Source organism: Phoca vitulina, unplaced genomic scaffold (genome assembly GCF_004348235.1).
Source record: "Phoca vitulina isolate PV1807 unplaced genomic scaffold, GSC_HSeal_1.0 scaffold3, whole genome shotgun sequence".
Classification (NCBI taxonomy): domain Eukaryota; kingdom Metazoa; phylum Chordata; class Mammalia; order Carnivora; family Phocidae; genus Phoca; species Phoca vitulina.
The window spans coordinates 20868069-20894584 of NW_022589706.1; positions in this window are offsets into that span (position 1 = coordinate 20868069).

Here is a 26516-nt window from a genome sequence, read left to right on the forward strand (position 1 = left end):
ATTAGATATGTAATTTAGAAAGGTTTACTTAAATTCTCTAGTCTAAGTTTCTTCTTCAATCATAATATAGGAGAATAAAGATATTTATACATGGAGTTTGCTGAAGTATTAAATACCATATACAAATGTACAGTGGTAATACATGTATATTATTATACACGGAAAACATACGCATATATGTAATCATTTCTTATATGTAAACTAAAAAATGTATAATACTAAAAATTCTCTACTCTTCACTTTTTTTCAAAAGATAGTTAAACATATACTAGCACCTCAGTGTCTTGGTTTTATATTATTAAGTTTCTCAGTGTTCCTTTAAAGGGAAGCTACATTAAAGTGAACAGAGTAGTCATTAGGGCTGATTACAAATATTTCCAGTCCCCTTTTCGACACATAATATGACTGTACTTCCCTGCCTTGAGGTTCCTTGCTACCTCCATGACTTGCTTTGCCTAAGGAAACAAGAAGGGAATAAAATGTGATACTTTGAAACCAAAGTTTTAAAAGCCAGGCCTGATTTGTCACAACTGACCCCCTTTGTGTTGTTGATCTGGAAATACAAGTCTATCTGAAACAAACTCTCCTGCCAACCTCCATGGACAGGTTATGAGTGAGAAATAATAAACTTTTGTTTTTCAAAACCACTGTGATTTTGTGCATGCTAGTTAATGCAGCATAGCTTAGCCTGGTCTAACAGAGTTCTTCAAAAGATAAAATATATTGGTTTATACACCTTTAATGTAAGTAATGCCCAGTAACATGCTTTAAGGATTCATGGACCTCAAATAAGATTTTAACTAAATCTAAAAGTATGCAGAAGTTTTATATGTATTTTTTTGATAACCCAGTTAAAGAGCTTATGTTACATTGCAAATGAATTCTACAGTTACAAAATAACGGTAAACATAAACTGGTAGCTTAAAATATCCAAGCTAAAAAAAAAAAAAAAAAATATCCAAGCTAAAAGTCATTAAGCTAGAATAAGCACTTGAAAATGAATATAGACTCAAATAAATGCATATACTTAATCAAACATTTCTGAAGCTACTTCTTCTAACTGGAAAATTCAGAAGTCCAGAAATAAATGCAAGTAATTTGAGTGTTCTGCACTGGCATTTAAATACAAGAGAAAAAAATGTTAATAGGATAAGTACCAGAAAGGATTAAGTGACGCTAAACACCAAAGAGGATTAGTTATTATCCTGCCTTTACAGGCACCCAAGATTCATGTGGCCAAGTAGATAGGAAATGGAAAACCAATGCTACAAAATGAGACTTTTTTTTTTCATTTTGCAATAAGCTTATATTAAAATCAGTTTTATTATGCCACATAACAAGTAACACAATACCTAAGCTTTCCTCTAGATAATCTAAAATGTAGTGTACTTTCAGGGTATTTTAGGGACGTTTTGATTGTTTTTCTTCTGTCTAAAAATTGCATTTCAAATAAACACATAAATGTGCAATTAAACAATAGCTAGTCCACTTTTGAAACAAATCATTCATACCTATTCACATTATTCACAGCAGTAGTAACTGCAGAGATTTACTGTATTCTATTTCATTTACTGTATATATTTCATTACAATAAGGTGAGATGGAAAGCATGTACACGTATCTATGCATGTATATAATAACATATACATAAATATATGGACAACACATTCTCACACACAGCATTTAAATATCTCTGAAAATGAGACGTCTTACACTAGGTGAAAACCCACTGCTGCTATTATACAGTCACATTCTCATTTCCTATGCATGTAACTGGTTGCCATTCTTATTGGCATAACTAGCCAATCATAATCTCATATTATTTCAGTCAACAACCATTTAAATATTATTTGAGGGGTGCCTGGGTGGCTCAGTTGGTTAAGAATCTGACTTTTGGTTTCGGCTCAGGTCATGATCTCAGGGTCTTTAGATCAAGCCCAGCATGGGGTTCCCTGCTCAGAAGGCAGTCTGCTTCTCCTCTCCTCTCCCTCTGCCCCTCTCCCCACCCCTCACACTCAGGAGTGCTCTCTCTCTCTCAAATAAATAAATAAATCTTAAAAAAAAGATTATTTGAGAAAAGAATGAGAACCCTTGCTGTTATAAGATAACCTTCAATTAATATCTTTAGTAGATCAAAAACACACCAACATTAAAAATTTGTAGAATAAGCATCAATGATTTGGAAAAAAAGAGTTGGAGCCAAGAGTAGAATACTGTCAAGAAATCCTGCATCATCAGCACTTTTTTTTAAAGATTCCACTCATCCATTTGTCAGAGAGAGAGAGACAGAAACAGAGACAGACAGAGAGAGAGAGCACAAGCAGGGGGAGCAGCAGGCAGAGAGAGAAGCAGGCTCTCCATTGAGCAAGGAGCCCCACACAAGACTCGATCCCACAACCCCCAGGACCATGACTGGACCAGAAGGCAGATTCCTAAATTACTGAACCACCCAGGCATCCCCATCAGCATTCTTGATGACACAGTGACCAATATTGTGTGTTGTGATTCAGTGAAAACTCTGAATCAAAAATAGAATCAGAAAAATCACCACTGGATACAAAAAAAGATTTAGGAAAGCATGAAACAATTTACTTTGCTCAGATTTTCCTTTCTGTGTATATATAAGAATGATGCAAGATTTAAAAACTATCTCAGTAATTCTTAAACTTTGTCAGTAAGAATAAAATTAAAAAAAATATGTAATAAATACATTACTTGTTAGCTTGTTGGCACTTTTTCTTAGTGTTAAATAAAATAAGGTGCGACTTATAGTTGTTGACATATGTATTTCATGAAGTGTGATGGTTTGTTGATTGTGGTTTTCTAAATTTTAGCATGAAAGGCAAGTTTTACTGGCATTTCTACTGGGAATGTTGTTCTAGCTGTTAATTATTAAGACCATGTTCCATGTAATTTCTAACTTTACATTATTTGTTTCCACATTAGCCTGTTTACTAAGGGTGGAAAAGGTTGGATGGCATGAAAAAATTTGAAACTCTGGTTCCTAAGTACAGTCAGGTGGTTAATATTATTTACCTAGTTAAGCGATTTAGAGTAGCAATGTTTTATTTATAAATCTCAAATCCTTGTTCAAATCTCAAATCCATATTCAAAGACTTACTGAATATTAAAAATTTTTTTTTTTTCATTATTCATTTAAGAGAGAGAGAGCAAGTGAGAGCAGGAGAAGGGGGGAGGATCGGAGGGAGAGAAGGAGAGGGAGAAACAGATTCTCCTCTTAGTGGCCTGATGGGTGGGGGGCCCTATGTGGGTCCTGACGTTGGGTGGGGGTGCAATCCCAGGACCCTGGGATCATGACCTAAGTCAAAGGCATATGCTTAACAGACTGAGCCACACAGGCACCCCTCCAAAGACTTACTGAACTTTATTCATTCATTCATTCACTGAATCATTATCTACTCAGTTTCTAATATGTGCCAGAAACTGTTTTAAAGTGGGGGATTGCTATTTTACAATGATATTTTTGTAGAGCAAAATCAGTTTGCTAATTTTTGTAAAGTATGATTTTTCTAATAAAGAAAATTTCAAAAGGAAAACTATTTAATAGTATTATAAATGAAACCCTCCAAAGATAAACATTAATGAATTCTCTTCAGTGAAAGAAGAGACTATCCTTGTGATACTTAATGAAACATGTTTAGCATCTGACTCAGTCCAGGAATAACCTTTGTTACTAGATAATTACTGAATAAATATCATCTTTACCCCTAGTATCATTAATACAGAGATCAACTTAGAAGCATTCTATTTCCTTAGCACATTAAACATAAGGAAAAATAAAAGTGTATAAAAAGCTTTTTGTATAACTATGCTGGGAAAACACCAGTTATGTGGATGTGTATGCGTGTAGGACATTGCTTCAGTTTAAACATGGTACATCTACTCTAAGAAATCATTTCTCTATGCCAGGTTCAGGTATCCCATGGCACTTAGTCACACTGTTACAATTGCTACAAAAATAAATACATGCTTACCTGGTGTTTTGTTTCCTTTTGTTTTTAAATATAAAAGTTTAACTGCCAAACAGTGATCAGTACATGATAGACCCAATAAACATGCTGCATAAATGAGATTTAAAATGATGAACTACAGAGTAAAGGAAGGAGATATGATGGAACTACACATAGAATGAAAACATATCCTGATTTACTTGGGTTATTCTCAAATTATACGTGTTGTACCAACATAATTATTGAAAGTGTCCCCTTTCACTCTCCAGAGTGTCCTATTTTGTTCAAAAATTATCTTATATGAACTATGTATTATAATATTAAAATATTTGCAGAATGATTTTTCTGTTATTACTCATAACAACTCTTTTATGACAATTAGAGATATTTCACTCTACTTTTGATCACTACAGATTTGTTTAGAAGGATTGGGTGGTATAGTATATTATCTCTGATATTAAAATCTTACAAACCTATTTCTATATTTTTATCAGACATACATATTGAATAAATAAATAAATTTGTAATTCCACACATGAAACTTGATTATAAAACTTCTTAGAGATTGAGAATATATTAATTTCATAGCACAGCTTCAGTTTTAAGTCATGAAGACAAATCTTTAAGTGCAAATAAGTAATAATTTTTATACATCAACAAATATACACAAAAGGGAATACTGTGGGGGGCTCCTGAGTGGCTCAGTAGGTTAAGTGTCTGCCTTCAGCTCAGGTCATGATCCCAGGGTCCTGGGATCGAGCCCCACCTCCGGCTCCCCCGTTCAGTGAGGAGTCTGCTTCTCCCTCTCCCTCTGCCCCTGCTTGTATGCTCTCTCTCTCACTCACTCTCTCTCTCAAATAAATAAATAAAACCTTAAAAAAAAGAATACTGTGGTAAAGGGTGTGCAAGAATCATCATAATTCCATAGGCAGGTAAACACATATTCAGCAAAGAATCCAGGGTAAAATTTTAGTATAAAAGAAAGGCAGATCCTTAATGCTGCATAGAAAGAAATTCAAAATGTGTATGAAGATAGTTTTCATAGAATTCTCATCAGTGTAGCTTCTGTACCAACACTCAAATCGACCATATCAAAAATGTTATTTTTTCCTAAGAATACCAGAGTTATTATTAGAACCTTATATTCTAAAATGAAAAAAAAAACTCCTCCCTAATTTGTCAAGACCTCTTACCAAAAAAATAAAGAAAAATTAAATTGTTTGGAATTTTATTTTATTTTATTTTATTTTTTTTAAAAGATTTTATTTATTTATTTGAGAGAGAGAGAATGAGAGACAGAGAGCATGAGAGGGAGGAGGGTCAGAGGGAGAAGCAGACTCCCTGCCGAGCAGGGAGCCCGATGCGGGACTCGATCCTGGGACTCCAGGATCATGACCTGAGCCGAAGGCAGTTGCTTAACCAACTGAGCCACCCAGGCACCCTAAATTGTTTGGAATTTTAAATACAAATACATAAAATTTGTTTCCAGTCTCAGCTTCAACTTGTAAAAAACTTGGATGTTGTCAATCCTGTTCTTACAACAAGAAAATCAGAATGAACTGAAAACCAACACCTTTTCTTAACTACACTAAATCACTGCAAATATATGATATTCTGGAAAGGACAAACTGTAAAGATGGCATGCGCGCAGATCAGGACAGGGGATGGGGTAGACTGAATAGATGAAGCACAGGGTGTTTTATGGTGTTGAAACTTGTTGTACAATACTATAATGATGTATGAAAGACATTAAACATTTGTCAATATCCATAGAACTTCACAGCACAAAAAAGTAAGCCTTAATGCATGCAAATTAAAAAAAAGAATTTGGAGAATCCTCGTTTGGAATACAGAACGTGACAAAATGATCTAATTGTATTTAAATGTGATGAAACCACCTCACTGAAAGGGATGGGGGTGGGGAAAGGTGCTGATTTATGTAATTTTCAAAAAGAACGGAGTGTGTAAGACTAAAGATTAATAAACTATACATAATCCTAGTTGATAAATTTGTTTCACATGGGGATAGGGGTTAACATTTCTGATTCTATTATACATGTATGTTGGAAGTGAACAATGAAGTAGATTGCTGGTGACTGATGGCAGACAAGTTTCTCACTGTTGTAGGGGGAGGAAAAAGATAAACAACGGATAGAATAATACATGTGGCAATGGATTACAATTTGAATGCATATTTAGATTAATATACAGTTTCACATATAGAAATTATATGCATATATGTCTCAAGAGAACCTAGAGTAAATCACACCCCTGGAGCAATGAGTACACCTAGCATCCAGATCTTGCTATCTAATACCATCCTCCAACAAAAGAAATCAGGGTTCCGTGGAGAATGAGATGTTTCCAGGAACAGGACAAGAACAACATAAGCTTGGACATTTCGAACTGGCAGAAAATAAGGAAGTCCAAACACAACCTGTCTCCCCCAGCCCACCCCCCATCTCCCTGCCAATGATACAGTTTGTCAAAGGGATACAGGAGCTAAATGAAAGGGCTCCCAATAGCTAAAACTGGGACAATGTAAGCAAGAAAACAAAGAGGTATTGAATTACAACCCAAAGTAAAAAAATAAATAAATAAAATAAAAATCTTTGGGTCCACACTGACATAATTAAATTATTAAATAAATAAATAAATGCGTGAGAATAGAGAAATATCTGGTATAGAAGTCCTAATAATTTTTATAGATACCCTGAAAGAAGTGGAACATCATTTTCTACTCTTTAAGTGTGGTCTGCGCATAGTTGCTTTCTTCCAAAGAATACAGTATGGAAATAGGGACATGTAGAGTAACTTTACATTGAAAAAAACTGGCAAATACTACCTCAAGCCGGGTGATCAAGGTTAACATCACCAGCAAGAAGTCATATTAATTGTATGTACAATTGATATGTCCTTGATATACAATGACAATGACACTTTGCCCCTGTGATCTTCCTCTCAAACTTATGTTACCCCAGTATAACCATGATTAATCTAAAACAGGATTACACCTAACTCCAAAGGAAGGGACGTTCTACAAAATACCTAACCAGTAATCCTCAAAAAAGTCAAAGTAATCAACGACAAAGAAAATCTGAGAAAATTTTGGTGGTGGTCACAGCCATGAAACATCCCTGATGACACTCTGGATAGGAATGAGGAAATTCGAAAGAATATGGACTTAGTTACTAATAATGGATCAATACCGTTTCATTGTAACAGATGTTTATCTTTTTCTTCTTTCTTTTTATTTCCTTCCTTCTTTCCTTATCTTTTTTTTCTCTCCTTTCATCTTCCCTTCTTTCTTTCCTTTCCTTTCCTTTCTCTTCTGTCTTCTCCCTTCTTTCCTCCCTCTCTCTCCTCCTTTCCTCCTTTCCCTTTGGTTATTTAACTTTTTGGGAAAAGCTTGCTATAATGAAGAAAGTAAGCTTAAAACTATTACACAGTATTTTGGAATTTGAAAACTGGTGGGGCAAACTTGTTAGTTTGAAAGTACAGTAAAATCTCAGACCTTTGATACTTCTGGACACAAATGTCACAATATATTTTATAATAGGAAATTTGAAATAATCTAAATTTCTTAAACAAGATAATGCATAAAAATTGATATACATTCTCAGCACTGAAATCAAATCAACTAGGGTTACATTTATCAACCTTATTAAATTGCAGAAACATAATGCTGTTTTCACTTTACATGTATCAAAAGGATATACACAGTATAATACCATTTGCCTATATATATATTGAATAATGTGAAAACAATTACATGTTGTTTGTGAGGGTGCACAGTGTATAACATGGTAAAAACACACACAAAAATGACAATCCCTAGTGAAGAGGAAAAAGTAGATTCAATATGTCCTTCCAGACCAGCTGCAACTACATTTGTAAATATCTTTTTCCTGAGAAATTTTGAAGCAAATATGACAAAATGTTTCAATTTCATAGTTATTCTTAAGAAAAATACCAACAGAATATTCATTTGTCTTCAGGGTAAGAAATACAGTGTTAAGTTATTTCTGAACCATACCATGTTTTCTCTCCACAAAAAACCTGCTGATTTGCATGGACAAATATTTTTTTTTTTTTTGGTATCTTTCTGGGAGGTTTGTCCCTAGTCTGAAGTGCCCTTATAATTGGATACAGGATGTTTAGAGTTTATCACCTCTTCTGGAATGAATCGGGATGTCAGCTTTCTTATGGATAGACTCAGATTAAGATTTATCCATTTTCTTTACCTTCCCTTGCTCATGACTTAATTGGAGTATTTGGCTGCATGTACCTTTCTCTCTCAGCTTTTCTTCTTTAGTTTTACACTTCATTTAGAGAGAGAAGAGAGAGAGAGAGAAAAGGATCTCAGAATAATTACAAGCCTGTGTTTTATTTCCATCCTTCCAATCCAGGCATTTGGTGGCAAGAGTGACTGAATTAGTCTCAAAGATCTTCTAATTCAGATTTTGAGACTGTGTCATGTCTCCACAATGTCTGTCATGAAATACTTCTACCCTACTATCTTTGATTTTCTCAGGGGATCCCATGATCTAAACACCAACCCATCAACCTAAGACTGACTTAAATGGACAGAAGTCCACAGTAACAAACCACTAACATGTGAAGCTGGAAACCATTTTCCTCACATAGTTCAAACAAAAACAGTTTCATCACTGCAAAAGTCACATTTTACAACAATCTCCAATTCTGAAGAAAAAAAATTGTATGTTGAGTATACATCTATTATAGTTTGTTTCACACAAGCAAAGTCTCATTTCTCCTTCTATTGCTCAACCATCAAAAATTGCTACCCATTTTCTGTGGATGTGAGTAATCTCTTTTTACATTCAGTTAGTTCTCTTAGTCTCCACGCATCCTGTAATATAATTCCTAACAACTGAGTCAATTTATTTTACTAGCCCTGTGTTCTCAAAACTTGCCAGGCTAGTAATTCGCTAAACAGGAAAACAGCACTACTTCTTTCCTGGTGAGTAAGGAAAACCGGATGTTCCCTGATAGGTCCTCACCAAGTACTTTTGTGCTCCTGGTGATATCACTAAACCTCATAGAGCCCCAGTTTCCCTAACTATAAAATAAACAAATTATATTTAATGATACTTATAATTCTTTCCAATTCTACACTTACATATCTCTGCTTCAAATATCACCTCAAAATAATTTTTTTTTTTTTAAAGATTTTATTTATTTATTTGACAGAGAGACAGCGAGAGAGGGAACACAAGCAGGGGGAGTGGGAGAGGGAGAAGCAGGCTTCCCGAGAAGCAGGGAGCCCGACGCGGGGCACGATCCTAGGACCCCAGGATCATGACCTGAGCCGAAGGCAGACGCTTAATGACTGAGCCACCCAGGCGCCCCTCAAAATAAATTTTACAAATTAAAATTATTGCACTCGCTTGCTTCTTTCAAAACAAATTCTCAGGAAAAAATAAATACAGCCTATTAATCTGTATTTATGAGAGGTCTATTTTTATAAACAACAACAATTCCTTGTAAAAACCTATAGGGCTTCATCCTTTCTGAAGCAAGTTTATTTGGGCTTTTCTAGATTTACTTCCTGAGGGGGAAATTAAAGACCTTATTGAAAGTTGTCTTAAAATTATAATCTCCCTTAGGACATAGCACCTTCCTTTTCATCATTTTTCTTTAAAGATTTTATTTATTTATTTGAGAGAGAGAGCAGCGCAAGAGAGAGAGCAGGAGTGGGGTGGAGGGGTGGAGCAGAGGGGAGGGAGAAGCAGACTCCCCAGTGGGCAGGGAGCCTGACATGGGGCTTGAACTCAGAACCCTGGAATCATGACCTGAGTCAAAGACAGATGCTTAACCGACTGAGCCACCCAGGCCCCCATTCTTTCATCATTTTTTCCAGCGAAATTTATATTTTGATGTACATGCCTCAGACTCTATTTTTTTGCATGCTTCTGTGTTTCATAATTGTAACTATTCTTACCAATGATTTTTGAACACCAGGTTAGAAGTTTACATATTTTTCACAACTTTTGAATTCACATACTTCTGGCTACAAACAATGCAGAAAATTCTGATTGTGTAAAGAGGTAAGAAGATTTGTCAAGGCTCAATTGCTGAACAAAGTTACTAACTAACCAGTCAGAGATGTCTCCACATTGGAGAAGTCTAGATAGTTTGCTTTAAAGCATATTTTACAAGGAAAGATTGAGAAACTGTCACAGACCACAGACTACTGAAATGTGATGACTAAATACAATCTGGTGTACTGGATTGAATCCTGGAGTAGAAAACACATTGCTGGGGCCCCTGGCTGGCTCTGTTGGTTGAACATCTGACTCTTGGTTTTGACTCAGGTTGTGGTCTCAGAGTTGTGAGATCAGAGTTGGGCTCTGTGCTCAGCAGGGAATCTGCTTGCTTGAAATTCTCTCTCCTCTCCTTCTGCCCCCCCCCCCCACATGCCGTTCCCCCTCTCCCCCAAAAAAAAAAAAAAATCTTAAAAAAAAAAAAAAAAAGGAAACACAATGCTGAGGTCTGAATGAAATCTGGGGTCTAGTTAATGTTAATATACCAATGTCAGTTGCTCAGTTATGACAAACTAACTATAGTTACGTGAGGCAATAACTTTTGTAAAAATGGTGCAGGGTATATGGGGACTGATTGTGGGCTTTTTTTTGCAATATTTTTGTAAATCTAAGTACATTCCACGGTAAAAGTTTACTTTAAAATTGCTGTACTCAGAATTGATCTTTGTCATAGTATTTTTGAATGTATGCCTATAGTGGGGAGTCTCTGCTTTGACTGGACTCTCTTGACTTTAACTGCTCATTAAACCTATTATCAACTGTAAATTTTCCAAAACAAGGAAGGATCTTTCCATAGATAAGCATCAACCTGTACATATCACTTTATTCCAATCTGAAAAAGGAAAAACTGTTAAAAGAAAAAGCAAAAACACCCTCTACTTGAAATACATTTAGCATTTACTTTAGTCCTGAAAAGCACACCCATATTTCAATAGAACTGATTTTTACTCACAAAAATCAAATGTATTAGTGTTTAAATGAAGTTCATCTGTGATAAACTAATGTTTCCATTGTGTTCTTAAATTTTGCAAATGAGTGATAAGTAAATGGGCAAACCTGTCAAAATTTATTAAACTGTGGGAGGTTTCTAATATTATCTAAGAAGTGGATAGACTTGTCTGTTAAAGTTAATTAACTAAACTGTATCATTTTTTAAAATAATCCAAGTAGAAAAGCTATCAAACTGAATAAATAGTATTAATGTTTTAATAATATAAAATGCTACAATTACAATTTTTAAGATATTATACTCAGGTTTTTTGGTGGCATTTTTGGTAGGTTTTTTTTGTTGTTGTTAAATTCTAGTAGAAAAGCATCAACCAACGTGGTGAATAGATTATCAAAGTAGTTAAATACTCAGCCAAATTATACTATCAATTTCTTAATTGTAAAAAGAAAATTATTAAAATATCATTGAGACATCAATTACTATCTGAAATGTCAAACATACATAGTTGGATAAAAATATAGATGTTTTTAAGATATCTCAAATTACAGCATTTGCTAGATCCTATTTCTATAAGGAAATACAAAATGCCACATTTTCTCTTTGTTTGGCTTCAAGGAATAAATATTCTCTTAAGTTTTTCTTCTCATTATCCTTAACTAATTCTTTTTATTCCCTGACCTCTTCCTTCAGTCCCTTGGTGATGTCATCTCGTCATATTACATCAAAGTCATTTTATACATAGACAATTTCCAAATCTCCATCCCCAGCCCAGAAACACAATCCTAAACTTCAGTCTCCTATCTCTGAATGCTCGCTTACCATCTTCTTATACATGTCTGATAGGCAGATCAAACTTATTTCCACCATCAAACCGAATCCTCTGTAGTCTTATTCTTCTCAACAAAGACCTTCCCATCCAGTTACTCAAAACCTTGGTGGTGTTCTTGGTTTTTCTTTTTGTCTCTCTCATCATATGCGATCTGTCAGAAACGCTTTTTGGTTCTGCCATAGAAATAAAGCCAGAGTCTGTCCATTTCTCATTTTCAAGTGCAAAGATTAACACCTATAATGATCAAATTATGTTTCAAAGTGGCTTTTAGCTTTTGCTAGTATTTTGCAGTTGGCTCAGAACTGATTTACTGTGTCTGCTTTTTATCTGCCCTCTACAGTCAATTCACAACACAGCTCCCAGCAGTTCCTTTTAAAGTGTTTTAACATGCTTGCCACCTGTTTGGAATCCTCTGATATGTGGCTACATTATACAGATTAAACACCAAGATCCCTCAAACGTATTCCCAGCCCTTACCTGACTGTCCTGCCCCATGTGTCTGTCGTCACCTATAGGAAACCCATTACTTACTCCTTGTTAACCACACTGGGATCTTGGCTGTTTATGGTCTGAAATCTTCCCCCAGAGCTTCTTGGCTTGTTCTCTCCCTCCTTCAGGTCTGCACTTAAATGTTACTTTATAAATAGTGCCTCCCTGACCACCGTATTTAAGTGGGCAACCTCATATACACCTCCAGCTCTTCTGTTATTTTTCGCTGCTGTATTTCTTAATGCACTAAAATACACCACTCTTTTTCCTTTAGTAGTAAATGATCAAATAAGAAATTGTATATTATTGCCTGCCTTGCTCAGTACAAAGAAGTTGGATTGATAAGGTGTGGTGAAGGCTTCTGTAATTTGTAAAATTCTATATAACAGAAAAATCTAAATTTCCAGCTTAACTGATCATTGGAAAAGAATATAACCAGACAGGTAGGCATTATTTTTTTTTTTTTATGTTATTAAGCATCATTTTCAAATGTAAAGATTAGTATTTTTATAACAGTAGTAATTTAACTCTGATAAACTTGAAATTACAATGTTCAGAATGTGTTTTAATTTCAAGCTGCCATTATTTCGTACTATACATAACATGCAAACTGTTCCCAGTCACATGACATCAGAGGGCTATACATGTGGACAAAGGAACAGAGACTCTACAACTGCTCTTTTCCAGTATCCCCTTTGCAGGTTCTTTTGCCATAGCTTGAAGGCATTAGATTTCTATAGCTATGATGGAGGTAGATGGTGCATTTTGGAAAAACAAAAACAAAAAAATTTCCTATCCTGAGTTAACAAAGTAGTAATTGAATTTTCACAAACCAAGATATCTGACTTCCATGTAATAGCAAGTATGACTAGCAAATGGTTGTGAAAGAGCAAATTTTGGATAATTAGTACGAGGGAACTTTTTTATGTCTTTCTAATTAAGGTTTTGTCAGGATTGCATAGCAAGAAAGGTGATAGAGAGCTTGCTTTATTAGCATATACACGGATGACATTTACAAAGTTGAGCTAGTAATAAGTACTTTTTTTTTGAGATGGAGAGAGCTTGTGCAAGCAGGGGGGAGGGGCAGAGAATCTTCTTTGTTTACGATTTATTTATTTATTTTATATAGTGAGAGTTAGCAAGTGTAAGCGTGGGGAGGGGTTAAGGGAGAGGGAGAGAGAGAACCCTCAAGCAGACTCCCTGCTGAGCAGGGAGCCTGATGCCTGACTATTGGCTCTGTCCCTGAGCCAATAGTCCCTGAGATCATGACGAGAGCTGAAATCAAGAGCCAGCCACTTAACCAACTGAGCTACCCAGACACTCCTGGGCGGTGAGATTTTGTAAGTATGAAAGGATTAGTTCATTGGTTCAAAATTCCTGAATGTTAGGGTCCTTATACTAAAAGTTAAAGAAATAATAACCGCTTGGACTTTGAATTTGGGAATTCAGTGTCAAAGTCTGGCTCTGTCACTACCTAAATGACTTACTATTTTCAGGTTACTTAAGCTCTGAAATTTATTTTTGTCATCTAAAAATGGAGACAATAATATCTACTTCCATGAGTTGTTACGGTATTTAAGTAAAACAATGTGTTTAAAGTTCTTAGCACACTGACAAGCAAATAGTAAATGCACAATAAAAATCTACTAATTTTTCATCATAAATTATGCAACTGTATTGTTAAAGAAATAGATGTTCTATCTTAATTATCTAAGTGCATTTCTCTTCATTTCTTAATAATTCTTTTCCTTTTTTTATCCCAGTTTATTCAACAAGAAAATATTAAAAGCATAGTCAGGTGAGTATGATTTAGGCATTTATTTAACCAAATTTTATTTTCTACATTTTCCTACATCTTTATCTGTCCCATGATCATCTTTTTTCCCTATAGTTTTGCTTTTCCTGGTGTTCTGTCTCTTGCCCAGAAAGCCCACCCTTCTGAATTCCCACCTGTCTGTATCCTGGCTGTGCTAGAAGGTAGGGTTGAGTGTCAATTTGCCCAAATATTCTTCTCTGATGATTGAGCTTCTATTTTTTTTTTTTTTTACCTGCTCTTAGACATTTATTTCAGTCTTTTTTTTTTTTTTTTTAAAGATTTTATTTATTTATTTGAGAGAGAGAATGAGAGAGAGAGAGCATGAGAGGGGGGAGGGTCAGAGGGAGAAGCAGACTCGCTGCCGAGCAGGGAGCCCGATGCGGGACTCGATCCTGGGACTCCAGGATCATGACCTGAGCTGAAGGCAGTCGCTTAACCAACTGAGCCACCCAGGCGCCCTATTTCAGTCTTAAAAAGGTCAGCATTTAGGGTTTTTTAAATTAATTATAGTGGAAAATGCACTAGATTTATAGTTGGAATGTATGGATTCAATCTTATCACTTATTCATATAAGATAATCAATATGAGGGTCCTTATCTGCAAAATGGTGACAATATTGCTTCTCTAAATGCCTTTATGAGTATACCTGTCAGTTCAGAAGTACTAGAGAAAACACGTATTTATTATTCCTACTATCTTATTATTATTTCAGGGCATCTTCCTTATCTTGTAAACTTGAGGATGATAACGATTCGTATTTCTGAATCCTTGACACATTTCTAACAATTCGTACACAGGTAAATCTTTTAGTTTTGTAAAAATTACAAAATACAGAAATACAGAAAATAATTTTCTCTGGTTTATGCTGAGAAAAGTATTGATATTTTGGTGCACATTATCTTTCTATATATACATATGCATATGAATATGCACATATACTTTAAAAATCAAAAATAATAATGCATCTAATAAACTGCATGTTAAATAGTTAATATTCAACACAAAAGAGACCAGGTTGGAGACTACGAATAAATTAATAGATACCCATTGCCAATGAGGGATGTGTGGTAAAACTCCATAAACAGTGCAGAGCTGCAATAGGCTCCAATGTACCATCTTCATATATTCATGAAAGCTCATTATTAATGAGTCTTGAAAGGGTTTCAAGGCAAATGAAGTTTTCAGATCGACTTCATGAAATAAGGTATGCACATGCAAGCAGCATTTCACCAGTTAATTATATGTTTAAAAGTCCTATAACTTTATGGCATAAATTTCTTTAGTTAACACAAAATGACAATCACATGGCTGAAATTGAGTACATGGATACAAAATTTCAAAACAGAGATACTTCATTCTTTGTTATCTCTAAAGTAAATAAAACCAAGTGGAATTTGTATCCTCTCTATGGAGAAGAAAGGCTGGGTCTAATTGGAAATGAACCAATGCAGAATCATTTAGATTCTTAAACTATGAAATTGCTCATTTCAGGAACATGTGCCTGTAATCTAGTGAGCACTTGAAAAATTGTCACCATAGGATAAAAGAGCTTTACATTTCTCTGATTATACTCAGCAAGGATCTCTTTAGAATTCAAGATATTCAAGTAGTTAATAGTATGCTGGTGCAGGAATCTCTACTAGCATCTTACTCCCATTTCTAAAGGATATTTATCAAAGTGTAAATTCAGGTTACTGTTATAGTAGAGAAAAGAAGACAAATTGGAATCTGGAGAAACCGTGACTAGAAGACAGGCCAATGGACATTGGTTATCGTAATAGAAGGGAAGAAGCCTTTGCAATTTCTCAATTTCCAACTATTCTTCCACCCCCTCACAACAGGAAATTCTTTATTTCACTTTTAGCAAAATAAGTTCACAAGGTAGGGGTGCCTGTGTAGCTCAGTCAGTTAAGCCTCTGCCTTTGGCTCAGGTCATGATCCCAGAGTTCTGGAACTGAGTCCTGCTTCTCCCTCTGCCTCTTCCTTTCTCTCTCTCTGTCTCTCATAAATAAATAAAATCTTTAAAAAATAAAGTAAGTTCACAAGGTACTTCTTAGCACCACTGTCCCAACTGCATGTCCACCCTCTAGATGGTATACAAGCAGTTTAACAAACATTCAGTGAACGCCAAAGAGAACAATTGAAGAGAGGTCATCTGGGTGGACTCTATGAACAGCTCTTCCTATAGAGTGCAGCCTCCAACTGTTCCTCCATGTCCCCTTCATCTTCCTCCTTCACTGCTCTTGTATAAAAGCAGTCCTTTCACAAGGTTTGAAAAAAATGTTTTTACTGGTAAAATTACGTAAAATGTATCACTTGAATTCCCTCTAGTTATTAAGTGCTTTCAATTTCCCACTATTCCAAGATGTAAGAAAATAAAGGATTTAGATCCTAGACACCTACACAAGAATAGAAAACAAACTGTATTTGTAATGGGCATAAATGTTTCCCAATACATATATACTCTTACTTTTTTTTTTTTTTTTTTACCATGTATCTTAGAAATCCGAGTCTGTGTCTTATCCTAGCACTCTATTTTTTTTAAGATTTTTTTATTTATTCATTTGAGAGAGAGAAGATAGAGAGAACACAAACAGGGGGAGAGGCATTGGGAGAGGAAGAAGCAGACTCCCTGCTGAGCTGGGAGCCAAAGGATGATGTGGAGCTTAATCCCAGGACCGGGAGATCATGACCTGAGCCGAAGGCAGATGCTTAACCATCTGAGCCACCCAGGCACGCCCCAGCACTCAATTTAGTTTTGTGAACTCCATGCATAAGTGAGATCATGAAGTTTTGTTTGTTTGTTTGTTTGTTCTTCTTTTTGTTACTGGTTTATCTCACTTAGCATAATATCCCCCACCTCCTTCATTCATGTTGTTGCAAATGGCAGAATTTCCTTGAATACATAGAAGCTGAGAGTGGAAGTGGGGCAGGGAGATGGGAGAAATGGGGAAATATTAGTTAAAGGGTATAAAGTTGCATTATGTAAGGTGGTGAAATCTAGAGAGCTTATATACAGCATGATGACTATAGTTAATACTGTACTGAGTACTGGAAATTTGCCAAAAGAGTAGATTTCTGGTGCTATCATCACACACACACAATAGCAACTATGTGAGGATATGATATGTTAATTAGCTTGACTATAGTAATCATTTCACTATGAATATGTATATCAAATCATCATGTTGTACATCTTAAATCTATCTAATCTTCAGCAAAAAATAAAATAAGAAAAATACACAAATTAAGAAAATAAATTAGAGCATGAATAAATTAATAAGTAATCATTTCAACAGATGATCTTTAAATCTTAGCAACAGCAAGAACATACCTCTGTGTTTCTTGGATATTATTTAACAATATACGGGAAAGAGAGGGAAAGGGAAATTGATATTTGCAATGTACATAAATACAATAAAACTGCAGAGTAAGCATAATACCCATTCTCAAGATTGCTAATTTCTTCTGTTATTAAAAAAACAAACAAACAAACAAACTTTACTAGGACTAAAAACGGAATAATTATAGCCTTCACCAGATTTCTTTTATTTTCTTAAGTAAAGCAATTATACTTTAAACATTTTCCGAAAAGATGAAAAAACTATATTATATTGGAAAGTGCATTGGATATGAAGACAGTAGATTTTGTTTTTGCTTTTTAAATCTCAGTTCTATGACCTGATAAGACTCTGGAAAAACAACTTCTATGTCCTACACTGTAAAATGAAGGGAGAGGATAGGGAAGATAGATATTTGATTTATTCTTCATTCTGGCCATGTGAGCTGGGCACTATGAGAGGTTTTACAGGGCAGTAGTTAACATTCAAGTATCTGATGACAGCCCAGTACCACCGATAAATGCCAATCAATGACAGAATAAAGAAGAGTGGAGGCTGCCCAACTGAAAAGCCCATGTCTGTCCCACTCTAACCTTCCATGGCCTTATAGAATGATGTCTATGAGAACAAATTAAACAGCACCGGAGAAAAAAAGAAGAAAAAACTGCAGATATTTCTGATTAGCAACAATACTGAAACTGTGGATGTTGTTTTTCCCAAAATTGCCTTGTGTGGAATACAGGGTTTGTATCCACGTTTGTTTGGTGTGTGATACTGGAATGCTGTCTATGAATAATGACTATTTCTAGGAAAGGAGCATGTTTTTATCACATCAATTCAATTTAGTCTTATCAGAAAAAGTTGGATCAGGGATACTACATAATAATGAGAAACATATGTAGCTTAGAGTCACACAAATATAAGCTGCTTCTGGGTGATTTATAGAACCAGTAGGGAAATCAATGTTTTAAAACAGTTATGGCAGAATGAAAACCATAAAGAAAAATATGCTTCCTCCTGAAAAATGTTTTTTTTTTAAGGATATCTTATAGACAAAAAAGAAAAAAGAAAAATTAAAGATTATGGCTCTCTGGGCACTATTCCTCTTTGGAATAAATGTTTTTTATTTTATTTTTTTAAAGATTTTATTTTTAAGAAATCTCCACATCCAACATGGGACTTGAACTCACAACCCTAAGATCAAGAGTCCAATGCTCTACTGACTGAGCCAGCCAGGCACGCCCAGAATAAATGTATTTTTTAAAAAAGTTAATAGGAGATTCATTTTTACATGAAAGTGTGAGCAACTGGTTAGCAAGCACAAAACATTATTTACCCTCAAACAGTATCAAATGCCTCTGCCTGTGTTGTTATCAGCTTGCATGAACTTTTGCACAAAGTTCCTATAAATATTTTGGTATTAACTGATTCCAACATACTTATTATCTCTGTCAACTGTCACCACATTGAGATGCTAAAACTATTTAACAATATATTGTCTTTGAAACAGTACCTTAAATTCTTTTAATGTATACTCCCACTGCTGTTCCCTCTGTGAAATCCACGCTTTTTGATTGGTTAACTAGCAAATCAACTACAATGAATATTCTTTCTGTCCACCCTTTTCTTATACAACCCGAGTCTCTGCAAAACCTATGGCCTCCACTGTGCTCCCATCCACTTCATTGATGGCAGGGATGAAGCTATCAAAAACAGATGTCTATGATAGTTATTATTCCAAACTATGAATCTTTCATTCTTGAATAAAAACAATGTTGAATTCAGATCATCTGGTCATAATACTTTATTACATTCTTTGTTATCACTCTCAGTTACTCACTAAAGATTAAGTCCTGGCTTTATAGCTATCTTTAGTTCCACCATTATCCTAGGTTTAACTATTTTTTATAATTAATATTTAATTCACATGTTTGGTGATGTTTTCTCCTCAACCCGAATAGCTTTAAGCTTCATACCATATACATACTAATACACTTCATGTCCACAACTTAAAACTTTGTCATAATCCAGAAATTACCACAAATAAATACTATAAAATTGCATGATCTGATCTCATACTTTTCTAGCTCTCAGTTTCCCCTTTTAAATATATCTATTTACATTTTAACTTCATAGAGACTTTTTGTTTCTGGACCAGTCTATTTCCTACCAGTCCCTTAATATTCTAGCTTTCCTTTCTTTCTCATTCAGGATTCCAAGACATGTCAATTGTTGTGTTGTTTTTATTGCTGTTTTTTACTTATCTGCAAGTATCTCTCAAACTTTGTCACTTAGGCCCAATTGCGTTAGTTAAGAAAAAAAAAAAAAAAGGATACAAAACAAAATCATGACATACCAATCCTGTTTAGTACCACTTTAAAACTTTTTTAACATACGTTTCCAAGAAGGGAGGATTTTTTTAAAGTGACCTTTATTTTTTATTTATTTTTTATTTTTTTTAAAGATTTTATTTATTTATTTGACAGAGACAGACACAACGAGAGAGGGAACACAAGCAGGGGGAGTGGGAGAAGGAGAAGCAGGCCTCCTGCTGAGCAGGGAACCCGATGCAGGGCTCGATCCCAGGACCTGAGATCATGACCCGAGTCGAAGGCAGTCACTTAACCGACTGAGCCACCCAGGCGCCCCGTGACCTTTATTTTTAGAACAGTTTAAGGTTTACAAAAAAATTGATAGGATGGTATAGAGACTTCCCATATATTCCCTGTCCCCATACATGCATAGCCTTCACCATTATCAACATTATTCACCAGAATGGTACTTTCTTTTAACCAAGGATGAACCTATATTGACATATCATAATCACCGCAAGTCCATAGTTTGCATTATGGTTCACTCTTGGTGTTGTACATTCCATGGGTTTGGACAAAAGTATAATTACATTTATCCATCATTATGATATCAAAGATTATTTTCACCATTCTATAAATCCTCTATGTTCCATCAATTCATCTCTCTTCCTCACCAGCCCGTTCCCCCCAACCACTGATCTTTTTATTTTCTCCATAGTTTTACCTTTTCTAGAATGTCTTATAGCTGGAAACATACAGTATGTGGCATTTTCAGATTGGCTTTTTTCACTTAGCAATATGTATTTAATGTTCCTCCATGTCTTTTCTTGGCTCCATGGCTCATTTCTTTTTAGTGCCAAATAATATTCCATTGTTTGAGTTTTCCACAGTTCATTTATGCATTCACTTACTGAAGGACATCCTGGTTGCCTCCAAGTTTTGACAATTATAAATAAAGGTGCTATAAACATGTGCATGAAGGTTTGTGTGGATGACTGTTTTCAACTTCTTTTGGGTAAGTAGCAAGAAGCACGATTGCTGGATCATATGGTAAGGGTATGTTTTGTTTTGTAACAAACTGTTTAATTGTCTTCCAAAGTGGTGGAAGCAATTTCTTATTTCCACCAGCAATTAGAATTCCTGTTGAAGAGAGTTCTCATTGTGGATGAGAGTTCCCATTGTTTCACATTCTTGCCGACATTTGGTTGTCAGTGTGCTGGATTTTGACCGTTCTAATATGTGTGTAGTGGTATCTCACTGCTGTTTTATTTGCATTCCTTGATGACATATGGTGTGGAACATCTTTTCATATGCTCATTTGCCATCGATATATTTTCTTTGGTGCGTTGTCTGTGAAGTTTTTTGGTCTGTTTTTTAATTAGGTTATTTGTTTTCTTATTGTTGAGTTTTAAGAGTTCTTCGTATATTTTGGATAAACAATCCCTTATCAGATGTGTCTTTTGTGAATTTTTTCTCCCAATCAACCGCTTGTCTAATTCTCTTGATATTGTCTTTTGTGAAAGTTTTTAAATTTAATTAAGGGCAGTTTATCAGTTATTTCTTTCATGAATTGTGTCTTTGGTCTTATATCAGAAAGGCACCACCATACCCATGACCATCTGGATTTTTTGTTATTTTCTAGAAATTTCATACTTTTGAGTTTTACACTTAGTCTATGATCCATTTTGAGTTAATTTTTGTGACAGATTTAAGATTAGTATTTAGATTCATTTTTTTTTGCATGTAGATGTCCAGTTGTTCCCAGCAACATATATTGAAGACTATATTTGCTTCATTGTCAACATAGTTTTAAGTAATGCATTTTAAATAATGTATTTAAAAGACATCAATCTAACCCAACACCCAAACATAAAAACAATTTAAATTTCGTTAAGTTTTCTGAGAATTGAAGGGGGGTTGAAAGTATGTGGACCTATGTTTAGCACATGTTAGGTGTTGAATCAGCTATTATTATTACATATTCCAGAATATTTAGGGAATAAACCTTTGATTCTTACTTCATACTATAGTATCTAAACTTAGTGAGTTCCTTGAAAGGGTGGTAAGATGAAGGAGACCATGCTTTCTCATGAAGGAGATTTGAGTATAACATTAGGTTAAATAAAACCAAGAACAAATCAGAAATTATATGTACAAAACATGGAAAAATAAGAGGAGACTCAGAAGAGTTCTGAGAGAAGGGGATCAATAAATTCTTCTGAAATAAAAGTGGAGAAAGAACATTTGAATGGAGATATAAACACTGACGAGGGAGTAGAGGAATTTCTTGTTGAATATTTCTATTTTCTAAGTCAAGTGAGAGGGCAATTATTCTCAGGGTGAGGGTCAGAAAAGCAAATTTGATTGGAATAGATTAGGTGGCAAGGAGAAGAAAACATCAAATATCATTTTCCAATACGTTCTATGAGCTAAACTAACAAAACATAAAGGCAGAATATGCTCACTAGGAGTTTGTTACTATTTTTTTAATTTTAGAAACTACCAATTTCCTTCCCTTTTTATGTCTTATGTCCCTTTCCTATCTTTACTCAGTGTTGGGATTCAGAAATTGCTAAGCATTAATTAATATAATAATTTGGAAATTGCTAAGCCTCATCAAAAGAGCCTCATAGAAAGGACTTTTTTGTTTTTAGTATGGGAAAGAACATATTGACCTCTAATTTTTATATTTCATATGAACTTTTTCAAATATACTTTAGTCATCTTTTATATTTATATGGACAGAAAGTATAATTGAGCATACTTTAAAATAGGAATGTCTGATTGATTTTTGTTTACTATTCTAAATAGCAATATCTATTTAAGGAAAATAAAATTAAGTATGCTTATGCTATTCAATATGCATTTTTCTCCAGATTCAAGTATTTCCTCACAATTGCATTGACTTAAATAAATGGAAGGAAATCAACTTCTTATAACTCATAATACTTTTCAAAGACCTCTGTTTTTAAATGTTTATATTTTTCTGCTTCCTTTATGGTAGTGACAGATTTTTCTTTAAATAGCAGTGAACATGATTTTTAGAATGAATATACCTAAAATTGTATTACTACTACACAGTCTGCTCTTTGATGAAAACTGGCATTTATATACATGTTAAGCTTTCATATTTGAAACTAATACATAAGTATGTAAAAGGATTTTGTACTTAGAATTTTAATTATATATAAAACCAGTAGGTTGATGTCTATTCCATACATGACATTAATTGTGGATATTCACTGAGAGACTTGATTAGAAGACTCCCAGCTCAACCATTAGTCATTTTTTACTTTGACTAATCACTCAGAATCTGTTTTTCCTGGGGCACCTGGGTGGTTCAGTCAGCTGAGTATCCAACTCTTTGTTTTGGCTCAGGTCATGATCTCAGGGTCATGCGATTCAGCCCCAGGTCAGGCTCCCTGGGAGTCTGCTTGGGATTCTCTCCCTCTCCCTCTACCACTTGCCCAGCTCTCTCTCTCTCTCTCAAATAAATAAATAAATTTAAAAAAAAAGGCATCTGTTTTTCATATGTGGTAGAGGGAAAACAGACTCTGCTTTACCTAATCCAGGGGAAATAATTAAAAAATGTAAAAACAAATTGTCCGACACCAATGTGTGCACTCGACAGCACTACACAGATGTAAGATTTACAATTTATTGTATTTCTTAATTTTTTTTCTAATATGGTTATTAAGTAATTTTTCTGTACTAATACTAAACATCTGTTAATATTTACCTTATATTTAATATATTAATAGTGGGTCTAAAACTTAAAAATGGCAACTCCTATTTATGGAGTATTTACTATGTATCAAGCCCTGCACTAAATGCTTTAAATACCAGTATCTCATTTAAACCTCAAACAACACTTTGAGCTAAGTACATTTATTTAATTTTACAGAGGAGACTGAGTTTCGGAAAGGTTAACAGCTGCTATATGTCAGAGCGAAAATTCAATTTCACTTCTATTTGACACAGAAGTCTGGCACATCTTTGTAAAAAAAATTCATGAAAGGCATTATAAAGTGGTTAATAATTGAGTTTTGACAGTGGATTTGAGTTTTGTAGGTATGTGAACTTGGGCTAGTTCCTATGTGTGTGTTTGTGTATTTCTTCATTGAAGAATGGGGATAAAAGAGCAACTCACCCCATGGAGTTGTTATAGGTTGAGGTAAGGTCATGTATACGTGTAAAGCAGTTAGTGCAGTACCTGTCACACAGTACATGCACAATAAAATGATTATTACTTAATCTTCTAAGTTTTAATTTCTTCATTTAAAAAGTAGTGATGAAAATAGCACCCACCTCAGAAGTATGTTGTGAGGATTAAATGAGATCATCAGTAAAAAAGATGTACTGTTCAATAAACGGTAATTATTTTCATCGTCATGCCAAAGAGTTATTTATTTATTTTGTAGAGCTTCTTGCTAAATTGGTTTTTTAAAAGATTTATTTATTTGAGAGAGAGAGAGAGAGAGAATAGGGGGTAGGAGCAGAGGGAGATGGAGGAAAAACTTAAGCAGGCTCCGTGCAGAGCATGGAAGCCCAACTGGGCTCGATCTCATGACCCTGAGATCACGACCTGAGCTGAAACCAGGAGTCTGATGCTTAAATGACTGTGCCACTCGGGGATCCCCAAATGACTAAATTCTATACATAAATTTAGGCAAGAAGAAATCCTAACACTTTGGATTCATTTTATTCCTGCTTCTCCTTGTTCCCAGTGGAATACAGAAGAGTCCATCTAACTTTTCTGGAACATGATCTGTCCAGTCTAGTTCGGTTCAGAATCTACCATTTAGTACAAAGATATATACTTGCTTAAAGTCCTGTGGGTTGTGGGTATCTGTCACCTCAGGAACTGCTCTAAGAAAGGTCCCATGACTCTGATGAATTGTCTCAGTATTCTGTTACAGCTCATTTAAACCCTACTAGGATAAGGAGAGAATATTTGTGTTCTTTTCTCAGCCCCAAAGAAACCACCACCAACAACAATAATCAACATTGGAGAGAAGGGACTTTGCATTATATCTTTTTGTATGATTAAGTCAATGTTAAGTGAGCATCCTTAAAACAGGCATTTAGAATAAATCCTTAGTCAACTGTAATGGAGAAAATAGATGTAGAATGGACATGACTGTGGGATAAAGGGACAGAGACCAAATGTGCAAAATATATTTGCAATGTAGAACTATGGGAGCAGTAGTTTTAAAATTTAACATATTTTAATATAAAGTTGGAGTTAAATTAGGAAAAGTCAGAAATTTTAGGTCAAAGAATTTACATTTTTCCATAAGCAACTTAATAAAATGAAACACACTTTCTTCTTTGCTAATATGTAATGGTCTGACATTGAAGTACACAAGAATTAAACTGGAAGGGAATAGAGTGTATGGGCGGCAAAGAGAACTAAGTCATCTTATTAAAATTAAACAGTAATTCCAAAGACAACATTAATTACATTTGTCTTTAATATGGAGTAACAAAAAGGTTATTTTTTTTTCTTTTTAGTCTTCCAATACCATCAACTATCTTTTACCTTTTATATCTGAAAAATAAAAGTCAACCATATCTACCCGCTTGTTTAGGGTTGTGTGTGTGTGTGTGTGTGTGTGCGTGCGCATGCACAAGTAACACGTACATACACACATGTAAATACTTTTTATTTTCTTTAATATTCGTCATGGTTCTACCTGCAATATATTAATTTATTTATTCTGAGTGCCTGCATGCCCAGGTATTGTTCTAAGCATTTTGCAGACGTAAGTGAATGAAACAGAAAAAGATGGCTAAATCAAGAATAACTGATATCATAAAGCTAACCATCATTATAATAAATATTGTTAGGTGATAAAGAGTTAACTTTCTAGAATTACACATGGTCTTAATGCCAAGGAGGACCCCCACCTCTCATTGTATTTGATTTCTTACCTTTGAAAAAGGTATAGATACCTATTTAAATAGCTAACATCACATTCTCTTTGATAGCTGTAAGATGCAGATTTTTTGTTATTTCAAGACTCCTTTAGATTTCCAATTGGCTATGCATTAAAATGAAAAAACAACAACAACTGTGGTCTTAAATCTGTTTTCAGCAAGAATAGGGCATATTTCAGGCATGCAAAAATATACAGAAACATAGGAAAATATGCTGTTCAGACCATGTAGAGATCCTCAGCTTCGAAGATTTAGGCTCATTCAAACACTCAAGTGCTCCCAAGTGTGAATGCTACATACTTTTATTTTAGCAGACTTCCTTACTTATATGTCCTGTTCCTCAGTAAGTCTGTGAATCCCTCACAAACAGAAACCCTATGATTCATCATTAGACAGGCTAACCATCAGCACCAAAACAGAGAATGGCTTTGAGATAAGATATAACAGATTAAATTCTTTCGGGAATAAACCCTTAACTCTAGTTTAAATGTAGTTTAATATTTCCTCTGTCTTTACTGTATAAATTTCTTCCATTCGTTAACAATTTATTTATTATGACTATTATTGTTTTGTGTTTCCCCCCTCTGGGATCCTTCTTTCATTCTTCACAACAATGTTCATTTTCCCGAATGAACTGGCTCACAGAAAAGCCCTCAATCTTTCCCATTCTATTCTCTGGTTTAAAGCTTGTCTTTGCAACACTGGTAATTGAGGTCTGCCTCGGGTTTAGGAGAGGAATACTTCTCTTCTTTATTGCAATAAGATGACCGAGTCCTATGGCCTAAAGCCTGCTGTAGCAAA